We start from the raw sequence: 12,031 nt of genomic DNA on the forward strand, positions 1-12,031 counted from the left end.
TATTCATTGTCAAACCTGAAGGTAAGAGAGGTGGAAGCAAGTTTAGAAGGAGGACATAAAGCAAAGTCTATGTTAAATTGATTGTGTTGTAGATCGGTTGGAAAAAATTCAATGAATAGAGAAAAAGTACTACAGCTGATTCCAAGACCTATTTTGTTAGAAGCAAGGAACCTCTCAACTGTGCCGAAACCCGGGATTGAACCAGGGACCTTTAGATCTTCAGTCTAACGCTCTCCCAACTGAGCTATTTCGGCCTGCTTATATTTGTGGACTTCATACTTTAATTTAAACCATTTAACAAAATAGATGCAGGACCTGGATTTTTAACCTCATATGGTAGAGATATGTTTTAAGGAGTCCTGTATCATTCCGCAGTTAACTGGTGCAATGGGTAAATAGCATTTTTGGGATCCAGGTTAGGTAGTTGTTTTTTTAACTCTGAATGGACTAGCACTATATTACCCAGCTATATTTGGCATGAGTAGGTAAGCAATGCCATCTGACTACTGACATCTGTGTTCAAGGGGAAGTGAAATGTGATGCAGACAAGAGTTTACTTTACAAAAAAGGACTAAATGGGAAACATTCATAGTCAAACCTGAAGGCAAGATAGGTGGAAGAAAGTTTAAAAGGAGGACAGAAAGCAAAGTCTATGTTGAATTGATCATTTTGTAGATCAGTTGATAAAAATGTTGATAGAGAAAAAAGTACTACAGCTGATTCCAAGAACTATTTTGTTAGAAGCAAGGAACCTCTCAACTGTGCCGAATCCCAGGATTGAACCAGGGACCTTTAGATCTTCAGTCTAACGCTCTCCCAACTGAGCTATTTCAGCCTGCTTATTGCTGTGGTCTTCATACTTTAATTTAAACTATTTAACGAAATAGATGCAGGACCTGGATTTTTAACCTCATATGGTAGAGATATGTTTTAAGGAGTCCTGTATCATTCCGCAATTAACTGGTGCAATGGGTAAATAGCATTTTTGGGATCCAGGTTAGGTAGTTGTTTTTTTAACTCTGAATGGACTAGCACTATATTACCCAGATATATTTGGCATGAGTAGGTAAGCAATGTCATCTGACTACTGACATCTGTGTTCAAGGGGAAGCGGAAGGTAATGCAGACAAGAGTTTACTTTACAAAAAAGCATGAAATGGGAAATATTCATTGTCAAACCTGAAGGTAAGAGAGGTGGAAGCAAGTTTAGAAGGAGGACATAAAGCAAAGTCTATGTTAAATTGATTGTGTTGTAGATCAGTTGGAAAAAATTTGATGAATAGAGAAAAAGTACTACAGCTGATTCCAAGACCTATTTTGTTAGAAGCAAGGAACCTCTCAAATGTGCCGAAACCTGGGATTGAACCAGGGACCTTTAGATCTTCAGTCTAACGCTCTCCCAACTGAGCTATTTCGGCCTTCTGATAGCTGGGTCTTCATACTTTAATTTGAACCATTTAACAAAATAGATGCAGGACCTGGATTTTTAACCTCATATGGTAGAGATATGTTTTAAGGAGTCCTGTATCATTCCCCAGTTAACTGGTGCAATGGGTAAATAGCATTTTTGGGATCCAGGTTAGGTAGTTGTTTTTTTAACTCTGAATGGACTAGCACTATATTACCCAGATATATTTGGCATGAGTAGGTAAGCAATGTCATCTGACTACTGACATCTGTGTTCAAGGGGAAGTGGAATGTGATGCAGACAAGAGTTTACTTTACAGAAAAGGACGAAATGGGAAACATTCATAGTCAAACCTGAAGACAAGATAGGTGGAAGAAAGTTTAAAAGGAGGACAGAAAGCAAAGTCTATGTTGAATTGATCATTTTGTAGATCAGTTGATAAAAATGTTGATAGAGAAAAAAGTACTACAGCTGATTCCAAGACCTATTTTGTTAGAAGCAAGGAACCTCTCAACTGTGCCGAAACCCGGGACCTTTAGATCTTCAGTCTAACGCTCTCCCAACTGAGCTATTTCGGCCTGCTTATAGCTGTGGTCTTCATACTTTAATTTAAACCATTTAACGAAATAGATGCAGGACCTGGATTTTTAACCTCATATGGTAGAGATATGTTTTAAGGAGTCCTGTATCATTCCGCAATTAACTGGTGCAATGGGTAAATAATATTTTTGGGATCCAGGTTAGGTCATTTTTTTTTAACTCCGAATGGACTAGCACTATATTACCCAGACGTATTTGGCATGAGTAGGTAAGCAATGTCATCTGACTACTGACATCTGTGTTCAAGGGGAAGTGGAAGGTAATGCAGACAAGAGTTTACTTTACAAAAAAGCATGAAATGGGAAATATTCATTGTCAAACCTGAAGGTAAGAGAGGTGGAAGCAAGTTTAGAAGGAGGACATAAAGCAAAGTCTATGTTAAATTGATTGTGTTGTAGATCAGTTGGAAAACTTTGATGAATAGAGAAAAAGTGCTACAGCTGATTCCAAGACCTATTTTGTTAGAAGCAAGGAACCTCTCAACTGTGCCGAAACCCGGGATTGAACCAGGGACCTTTAGATCTTCAGTCTAACGCTCTCCCAACTGAGCTATTTCGGCCTTCTGATAGCTGGGGTCTTCATACTTTAATTTGAACCATTTAACAAAATAGATGCAGGACCTGGATTTTTAACCTCATATGGTAGAGATATGTTTTAAGGAGTCCTGTATCATTCCGCAGTTAATTGGTGCAATGGGTAAATAGCATTTTTGGGATCCAGGTTAGGTAGTTGTTTTTTTAACTCTGAATGGACTAGCACTATATTACCCAGATATATTTGGCATGAGTAGGTAAGCAATGTCATCTGACTACTGACATCTGTGTTCAAGGGGAAGTGGAATGTGATGCAGACAAGAGTTTACTTTACAAAAAAGGACGAAATGGGAAACATTCATAGTCAAACCTGAAGGCAAGATAGGTGGAAGAAAGTTTAAAAGGAGGACAGAAAGCAACGTCTATGTTGAATTGATCATTTTGTAGATGTTGATAGAGAAAAAAGTACTACAGCTGATTACAAGACTTACTTTGTGAGAAACAAGAAACCTCTCAACATTGCCGAAAACCGGGATTGAACCAGGGACCTTTAGATATTCAGTCTAACGCTCTCCCAACTGAGCTATTTCGGCCTGCTGCTAGCTATAGTCTTCATACGTTGATTTTAACCATTTAACTAAATAGATGCATGACCTGGATATTTGACCTTATATGTTAGAGATATATTTTAAGGAGTCCTGTATCATTCAGCAGTTAACTGGTGCAATGGGTAAATAATATTTTTGGGATCCAGGTTAGGTCATTTTTTTTTTTAACTCCGAATGGACTAGCACTATATTACCCAGACGTATTTGGCATGAGTAGGTAAGCAATGTCATCTGACTACTGACATCTGTGTTCAAGGGGAAGTGGAAGGTAATGCAGACAAGAGTTTACTTTACAAAAAAGCATGAAATGGGAAATATTCATTGTCAAACCTGAAGGTAAGAGAGGTAGAAGCAAGTTTAGAAGGAGGACATAAAAAAAAGTCTATGTTAAATTGATTGTGTTGTAGATCAGTTGGAAAAAATTCGATGAATAGAGAAAAAGTACTACAGCAGATTCCAAGACCTATTTTGTTAGAAGCAAGGAACCTCTCAACTGTGCCGAAACCCGGGATTGAACCAGGGACCTTTAGATCTTCAGTCTAACGTTCTCCCAACTGAGCTATTTCGGCCTTCTGATGGCTGGGGTCTTCATACTTTAATTTGAACCATTTAACAAAATAGATGCAGGACCTGGATTTTTAACCTCATATGGTAGAGATATGTTTTAAGGAGTCCTGTATCATTCCGCAGTTAACTGGTGCAATGGATAAATAGCATTTTTGGGATCCAGGTTAGGTAGTTGTTTTTTTAACTCTGAATGGACTAGCACTATATTACCCAGATATATTTGGCATGAGTAGGTAAGCAATGTCATCTGACTACTGACATCTGTGTTCAAGGGGAAGTGGAATGTGATGCAGACAAGAGTTTACTTTACAAAAAAGGACGAAATGGGAAACATTCATAGTCAAACCTGAAGGCAAGATAGGTGGAAGAAAGTTTAAAAGGAGGACAGAAAGCAAAGTCTATGTTGAATTGATCATTTTGTAGATCAGTTGATAAAAATGTTGATAGAGAAAAAAGTACTACAGCTGATTCCAACACCTATTTTGTTAGAAGCAAGGAACCTCTCAACTGTGCCAAAACCCGGGATTGAATCAGGGACCTTTATATCTTCAGTCTAACGCTCTCCCAACTGAGCTATTTCGGCCTGCTTATATTTGTGGACTTCATACTTTAATTTAAACCATTTAACAAAATAGATGCAGGACATGGATTTTTAACCTCATATGGTAGAGATATGTTTTAAGGAGTCCTGTATCATTCCGCAATTAACTGGTGCAATGGGTAAATAATATTTTTGGGATCCAGGTTAGGTCATTTTTTTTTTAACTCCGAATGGACTAGCACTATATTACCCAGACGTATTTGGCATGAGGAGGTAAGCAATGTCATCTGACTACTGACATCTGTGTTCAAGGGGAAGTGGAAGGTAATGCAGACAAGAGTTTACTTTACAAAAAAGCATGAAATGGGAAATATTCATTGTCAAACCTGAAGGTAAGAGAGGTGGAAGCAAGTTTAGAAGTTAGGACATAAAGCAAAGTCTATGTTAAATTGATTGTGTTGTAGATCAGTTGGAAAACATTTGATGAATAGAGAAAAAGTACTACAGCTGATTCCAAGACCTATTTTGTTAGAAGCAAGGAACCTCTCAACTGTGCCGAAACCTGGTATTGAACCAGGGACCTTTAGATCTTCAGTCTAACCCTCTCCCAACTGAGCTATTTCAGCCTTCTGATAGCTGGGGTCTTCATACTTTAATTTGAACCATTTAACAAAATAGATGCAGGACCTGGATTTTTAACCTCATATGGTAGAGATATGTTTTAAGGAGTCCTGTATCATTCCCCAGTTAACTGGTGCAATGGGTAAATAGCATTTTTTGGGATCCAGGTTAGGTAGTTATTTTTTTAACTCTGAATGGACTAGCACTATATTACCCAGATATATTTGGCATGAGTAGGTAAGCAATGTCATCTGACTACTGACATCTGTGTTCAAGGGGAAGTGGAATGTGATGCAGACAAGAGTTTACTTTACAGAAAAGGACGAAATGGGAAACATTCATAGTCAAACCTGAAGACAAGATAGGTGGAAGAAAGTTTAAAAGGAGGACAGAAAGCAAAGTCTATGTTGAATTGATCATTTTGTAGATCAGTTGATAAAAATGTTGATAGAGAAAAAAGTACTACAGCTGATTCCAAGACCTATTTTGTTAGAAGCAAGGAACCTCTCAACTGTGCCGAAACCCGGGACCTTTAGATCTTCAGTCTAACGCTCTCCCAACTGAGCTATTTCGGCCTGCTTATAGCTGTGGTCTTCATACTTTAATTTAAACCATTTAACGAAATAGATGCAGGACCTGGATTTTTAACCTCATATGGTAGAGATATGTTTTAAGGAGTCCTGTATCATTCCGCAATTAACTGGTGCAATGGGTAAATAATATTTTTGGGATCCAGGTTAGGTCATTTTTTTTTTAACTCCGAATGGACTAGCACTATATTACCCAGACGTATTTGGCATGAGTAGGTAAGCAATGTCATCTGACTACTGACATCTGTGTTCAAGGGGAAGTGGAAGGTAATGCAGACAAGAGTTTACTTTACAAAAAAGCATGAAATGGGAAATATTCATTGTCAAACCTGAAGCTAAGAGAGGTGGAAGCAAGTTTAGAAGGAGGACATGAAGCAAAGTCTATGTTAAATTGATTGTGTTGTAGATCAGTTGGAAAAAATTTGATGAATAGAGAAAAAGTACTACAGCCTATTCCAAGACCTATTCTGTTAGAAGCAAGGAACCTCTCAACTGTGCCGAAACCCGGGATTGAACGAGGGACCTTTAGATCTTCAGTCTAACGCTCTCCCAACTGAGCTATTTCGGCCTTCTGATAACTGGGGTCTTCATACTTTAATTTGAACCATTTAACAAAATAGATGCAGGACCTGGATTTTTAACCTCATATGGTAGAGATATGTTTTAAGGAGTCCTGTATCATTCCCCAGTTAACTGGTGCAATGGGTAAATAGCATTTTTGGGATCCAGGTTAGGTAGTTGTTTTTTTAACTCTGAATGGACTAGCACTATATTACCCAGATATATTTGGCATGAGTAGGTAAGCAATGTCATCTGACTACTGACATCTGTGTTCAAGGGGAAGTGGAATGTGATGCAGACAAGAGTTTGCTTTACAAAAAAGGACGAAATGGGAAACATTCATAGTCAAACCTGAAGGCAAGATAGGTGGAAGAAAGTTTAAAAGGAGGACAGAAAGCAACGTCTATGTTGAATTGATCATTTTGTAGATCAGTTGATAAAAATGTTGATAGAGAAAAAAGTACTACAGCTGATTCCAAGACCTATTTTGCTAGAAGCAAGGAACCTCTCAAATGTGCCGAAACCCAGGATTGAACCAGGGACCTTTAGATCTTCAGTCTAATGCTCTCCCAACTAAGCTATTTCGGCCTGCTTATATCTGTGGTCTTCATACTTTAATTTAAACCATTTAACAAAATAGATGCAGGACCTGGATTTTTAACCTCATATGGTAGAGATATGTTTTAAGGAGTCCTGTATCATTCCGCAATTAACTGGTGCAATAGGTAAATAGCATTTTTTGGATCCAGGTTAGGTAGTTGTTTTTTTAACGCTGAATGGACTAGCACTATATTACCAAGATATATTTGGCATGAGTAGGTAAGCAATGTCATCTGACTACTGACATCTGTGTTCAAGGGGAAGTGGAAGGTAATGCAGACAAGAGTTTACTTTACAAATAAGCATGAAATGGGAAATATTCATTGTCAAACCTGAAGGTAAGAGAGGTGGAAGAAAGTTTAGAAGGAGGACATAAAGCATAGTCTATGTTAAATTGATTGTGTTGTAGATCAGTTGGAAAAAATTTGATGAATAGAGAAAAAGTACTACAGCCTATTCTGTTAGAAGCAAGGAACCTCTCAACTGTGCCGAAACCCGGGATTGAACCAGGGACCTTTAGATCTTCAGTCTAACGCTCTCCCAACTGAGCTATTTCGGCCTTCTGATAACTGGGGTCTTCATACTTTAATTTGAACCATTTAACAAAATAGATGCAGGACCTGGATTTTTAACCTCATATGGTAGAGATATGTTTTAAGGAGTCCTGTATCATTCCCCAGTTAACTGGTGCAATGGGTAAATAGCATTTTTGGGATCCAGGTTAGGTAGTTGTTTTTTTAACTCTGAAAGGACTAGCACTATATTACCCAGAAATATTTGGCATGAGTAGGTAAGCAATGTCATCTGACTACTGACATCTGTGTTCAAGGGGAAGTGGAATGTGATGCAGACAAGAGTTTGCTTTACAAAAAAGGACGAAATGGGAAACATTCATAGTCAAACCTGAAGGCAAGATAGGTGGAAGAAAGTTTAAAAGGAGGACAGAAAGCAACGTCTATGTTGAATTGATCATTTTGTAGATCAGTTGATAAAAATGTTGATAGAGAAAAAAGTACTACAGCTGATTACAAGACTTACTTTGTGAGAAACAAGAAACCTCTCAACATTGCTGAAAACCGGGATTGAACCAGGGACCTTTAGATCTTCAGTCTAACGCTCTCCTAACTGAGCTATTTCGGCCTGCTGCTAGCTGTAGTCTTCATACTTTGCTTTGAACCATTTAACTAAATAGATGCATGACCTGGATATTTGACCTTATATGTTAGAGATATGTTTTAAGGAGTCCTGTATCATTCAGCAGTTAACTGGTGCAATGGGTAAATAATATTTTTGGGATCCAGGTTAGGTCATTTTTTTTTTAACTCCGAATAGACTAGCACTATATTACCCAGATGTATTTGGCATGAGTAGGTAAGCAATGTCATCTGAATACTGACATCTGTGTTCAAGGGGAAGTGGAAGGTAATGATGACAAGAGTTTACTTTACAAAAAAGCATGAAATGGGAAATATTCATTGTCAAACCTGAAGGTAAGAGAGGTGGAAGCAAGTTTAGAAGGAGGACATAAAGCAAAGTCTATGTTAAATTGATTGTGTTGTAGATCAGTTGGAAAAAATTTGATGAATAGAGAAAAAGTACTACAGCTGATTCCAAGACCTATTTTGTTAGAAGCAAGGAACCTCTCATCTGTGCCGAAACCCAGGATTGAACCAGGGACCTTTAGATCTTCAGTCTAACGCTCTCCCAACTGAGCTATTTCGGCCTTCTGATAGCTGGGGTCTTCATACTTTAATTTGAACCATTTAACAAAATAGATGCAGGACCTGGATTTTTAACCTCATATGGTAGAGATATGTTTTAAGGAGTCCTGTATCATTCCGCAGTTAACTGGTGCAATGGGTAAATAGCATTTTTGGGATCCAGGTTAGGTAGTTGTTTTTTTAACTCTGAATGGACTAGCACTATATTACCCAGATATATTTGTCATGAGTAGGTAAGCAATGTCATCTGACTACTGACATCTGTGTTCAAGGGGAAGTGGAATGTGATGCAGACAAGAGTTTACTTTACAAAAAAGGACGAAATGGGAAACATTCATAGTCAAACCTGAAGGCAAGATAGGTGGAAGAAAGTTTAAAAGGTGGACAGAAAGCAAAGTCTATGTTGAATTGATCATTTTGCGATCAGTTGATAAAAATGTTGATAGAGAAAAAAGTACTACAGCTGATTCCAAAACCTATTTTGTTAGAAGCAAGGAACCTCTCAACTGTGCCGAAACCCGGGATTGAACCAGGGACCTTTAGATCTTCAGTCTAACGCTCTCCCAACTGAGCTATTTCGGCCTGCTTATATCTGTGGTCTTCATACTTTAATTTAAACCATTTAACAAAATAGATGCAGGACCTGGATTTTTAACCTCATATGGTAGAGATATGTTTTAAGGAGTCCTGTATCATTCCCCAGTTAACTGGTGCAATGGGGAAATAGCATTTTTGGGATCCAGGTTAGGTAGTTGTTTTTTTAACTCTGAATGGACTAGCACTATATTACCCAGATATATTTGGCATGAGTAGGTAAGCAATGTCATCTGACTACTGACATCTGTGTTCAAGGGGAAGTGGAATGTGATGCAGACAAGAGTTTACTTTACAAAAATCATGAAATGGGAAATATTCATTGTCAAACCTGAAGGTAAGAGAGGTGGAAGCAAGTTTAGAAGGAGGACATAAAGCAAAGTCAATGTTAAATTGATTGTGTTGTAGATCAGTTGATAAAAATGTTGATAGAGAAAAAAGTACTACAGCTGATTCCAAGACCTATTTTGTTAGAAGCAAGGAACCTCTCAACTGTGCCGAAACCCGGGATTGAACCAGGGACCTTTAGATCTTCAGTCTAACGCCCTCCCAACTGAGCTATTTTGGCCAGCTGCTATCTGTAGTCTTCATACTTTGATTTGAACCATTTAACTAAATAGATGCATGACCTGGATATTTGACCTTATATGTTAGAGATATGTTTTAAGGAGTCCTGCATCATTCAGCAGTTAACTGGTGCAATGAGTAAATAATATTTATGTGATCCAGGTTAGGTCATTTTTTTCCGAATGGACTAGCACTATATTACCCAGACGTATTTGGCATGAGTAGGTAAGCAATGTCATCTGACTACTGACATCTGTGTTCAAGGGGAAGTGGAATGTGATGCAGACAAGAGTTTACTTTACAAAAAAGGACGAAATGGGAAACATTCATAGTCAAACCTGAAGGCAAGATAGGTGGAAGAAAGTTTAAAAGGAGGACAGAAAGCAACGTCTATGTTGAATTGATCATTTTGTAGATCAGTTGATAAAAATGTTGATAGAGAAAAAAGTACTACAGCTGATTACAAGACTTACTTTGTGAGAAACAAGAAACCTCTCAACATTGCCGAAAAACGGGATTGAACCAGGGACCTTTAGATATTTAGTCTAACGCTCTCCCAACTGAGCTATTTCGGCCTGCTGCTAGCTGTAGTCTTCATACTTTGATTTGAACCATTTAACTAAATAGATGCATGACCTGGATATTTGACCTTATATGTTAGAGATATGTTTTAAGGAGTCCTGTATCATTCAGCAATTAACTGGTGCAATGGGTAAATAATATGTTTGGGATCCAGGTTAGGTCATTTTTTTTTAACTCCGAATGGACTATCACTATATTACCCAGACGTATTTGGCATGAGTAGGTAAGCAATGTCATCTGACTACTGACATCTGCATCTGTGTTCAAGGGGAAGTGGAAGGTAATGCAGACAAGAGTTTACTTTACAAAAAAGCATGAAATGGGAAATATTCATTGTCAAACCTGAAGCTAAGAGAGGTGGAAGCAAGTTTAGAAGGAGGACATAAAGCAAAGTCTATGTTAAATTGATTGTGTTGTAGATCAGTTGGAAAAAACTTGATGAATAGAGAAAAAGTACTACAGCTGATTCCAAGACCTATTTTGTTAGAATCAAGAAACCTCTCATCTGTGCCGAAACCCGGGATCGAACCAGGGACCTTTAGATCTTCTGTCTAACGCTCTCCCAACTGACCTATTTCAGCCTTCTGATAGCTGGAGTCTTCATACTTTAATTTGAACCATTTAACAAAATAGATGCAGGACCTGGATTTTTAACCTCATATGGTAGAGATATGTTTTAAGGAGTCCTGTATCATTCCGCAGTTAACTGGTGCAATGGGTAAATAGCATTTTTGGGATCCAGGTTAGGTAGTTGTTTTTTTAACTCTGAATGGACTAGCACTATATCACCCAGATATATTTGGCATGAGTAGGTAAGCAATGTCATCTGACTACTGACATCTGTGTTCAAGGGGAAGTGGAATGTGATGCAGACAAGAGTTTACTTTACAAAAAAGGACGAAATGGGAAACATTCATAGTCAAACCTGAAGGCAAGATAGGTGGAAGAAAGTTTAAAAGGAGGACAGAAAGCAAAGTATATGTTGAATTGATCATTTTGTAGATCAGTTGATAAAAATGTTGATAGAGAAAAAAGTACTACAGCTGATTCCAATACCTATTTTGTTAAAAGCAAGGAACCTCTCAACTCTGCCGAAACCCGGGATTGAACCAGGGACCTTTAGATCTTCAGTCTAATGCTCTCCTAACTGAGCTATTTCGGACTGCTTATATCTGTAGTCTTCATACTTTAATTTAAACCATTTAACAAAATAGATGCAGGACCTGGATTTTTAACCTCATATGGTAGAGATATGTTTTAAGGAGTCCTGTATCATTCCGCAATTAACTGGTGCAATGGGTAAATAGCATTTTTGGGATCCAGGTTAGGTAGTTGTTTTTTTAACGTTGAATGGACTAGCACTATATTACCCAGATATATTTGGCATGAGTAGGTAAGCAATGTCATCTGACTACTGACATCTGTGTTCAAGGGGAAGTGGAAGGTAATGCAGACAAGAGTTTACTTTACAAAAAAGCATGAAATGGGAAATATTCATTGTCAAACCTGAAGGTAAGAGAGGTGGAAGCAAGTTTAGAAGGAGGACAGAAAGCAAAGTCTATGTTAAATTGATTGTGTTGTAGATCAGTTGGAAAAAATTTGATGAATAGAGAAAAAGTACTACAGCTGATTCCAAGACCTATTCTGTTAGAAGCAAGTAACCTCTCAACTGTGCCAAAACCCGGGATTGAACCAGGGACCTTTAGATCTTCAGTCTAACGCTCTCCCAACGAGCTATTTTGGCCTTCTGATAACTGGAGTCTTCATACTTTAATTTGAACCATTTAACAAAATAGATGCAGGACCTGGATTTTTAACCTCATATGGTAGAGATATGTTTTAAGGAGTCCTGTATAATTCCCCAGTTAACTGGTGCAATGGGTAAATAGCATTTTTGGGATCCAGGTTAGGTAGTTGTTTTTTTAACTCTGAATGGAC

The 12,031-nt window shown here is 38.0% G+C and overlaps 6 non-coding genes across 6 annotated transcripts; all 6 read right to left on the reverse strand.

Moving 5' to 3' along the window:
- Nucleotides 1–181: 181 nt before the first annotated feature.
- Nucleotides 182–254, reverse strand: TRNAF-GAA (transfer RNA phenylalanine (anticodon GAA)). Its single transcript has one exon. It is a non-coding gene; the product is annotated as a tRNA-Phe (tRNA).
- Nucleotides 255–1,345: 1,091 nt separating this feature from the next.
- TRNAF-GAA (transfer RNA phenylalanine (anticodon GAA)) lies at nucleotides 1,346–1,418 on the reverse strand. Its single transcript has one exon. It is a non-coding gene; the product is annotated as a tRNA-Phe (tRNA).
- A 1,076-nt stretch (nucleotides 1,419–2,494) lies between these two features.
- TRNAF-GAA (transfer RNA phenylalanine (anticodon GAA)) lies at nucleotides 2,495–2,567 on the reverse strand. Its single transcript has one exon. It is a non-coding gene; the product is annotated as a tRNA-Phe (tRNA).
- A 4,548-nt stretch (nucleotides 2,568–7,115) lies between these two features.
- TRNAF-GAA (transfer RNA phenylalanine (anticodon GAA)) lies at nucleotides 7,116–7,188 on the reverse strand. Its single transcript has one exon. It is a non-coding gene; the product is annotated as a tRNA-Phe (tRNA).
- Nucleotides 7,189–8,859: 1,671 nt separating this feature from the next.
- Nucleotides 8,860–8,932, reverse strand: TRNAF-GAA (transfer RNA phenylalanine (anticodon GAA)). Its single transcript has one exon. It is a non-coding gene; the product is annotated as a tRNA-Phe (tRNA).
- Nucleotides 8,933–10,013: 1,081 nt separating this feature from the next.
- On the reverse strand, nucleotides 10,014–10,086 carry TRNAF-AAA (transfer RNA phenylalanine (anticodon AAA)). The gene has a single exon. It is a non-coding gene; the product is annotated as a tRNA-Phe (tRNA).
- Nucleotides 10,087–12,031: the final 1,945 nt, after the last annotated feature.

This window comes from Lissotriton vulgaris, chromosome 8, assembly GCF_964263255.1.
Source record: "Lissotriton vulgaris chromosome 8, aLisVul1.2, whole genome shotgun sequence".
Lineage (NCBI taxonomy): Eukaryota > Metazoa > Chordata > Amphibia > Caudata > Salamandridae > Lissotriton > Lissotriton vulgaris.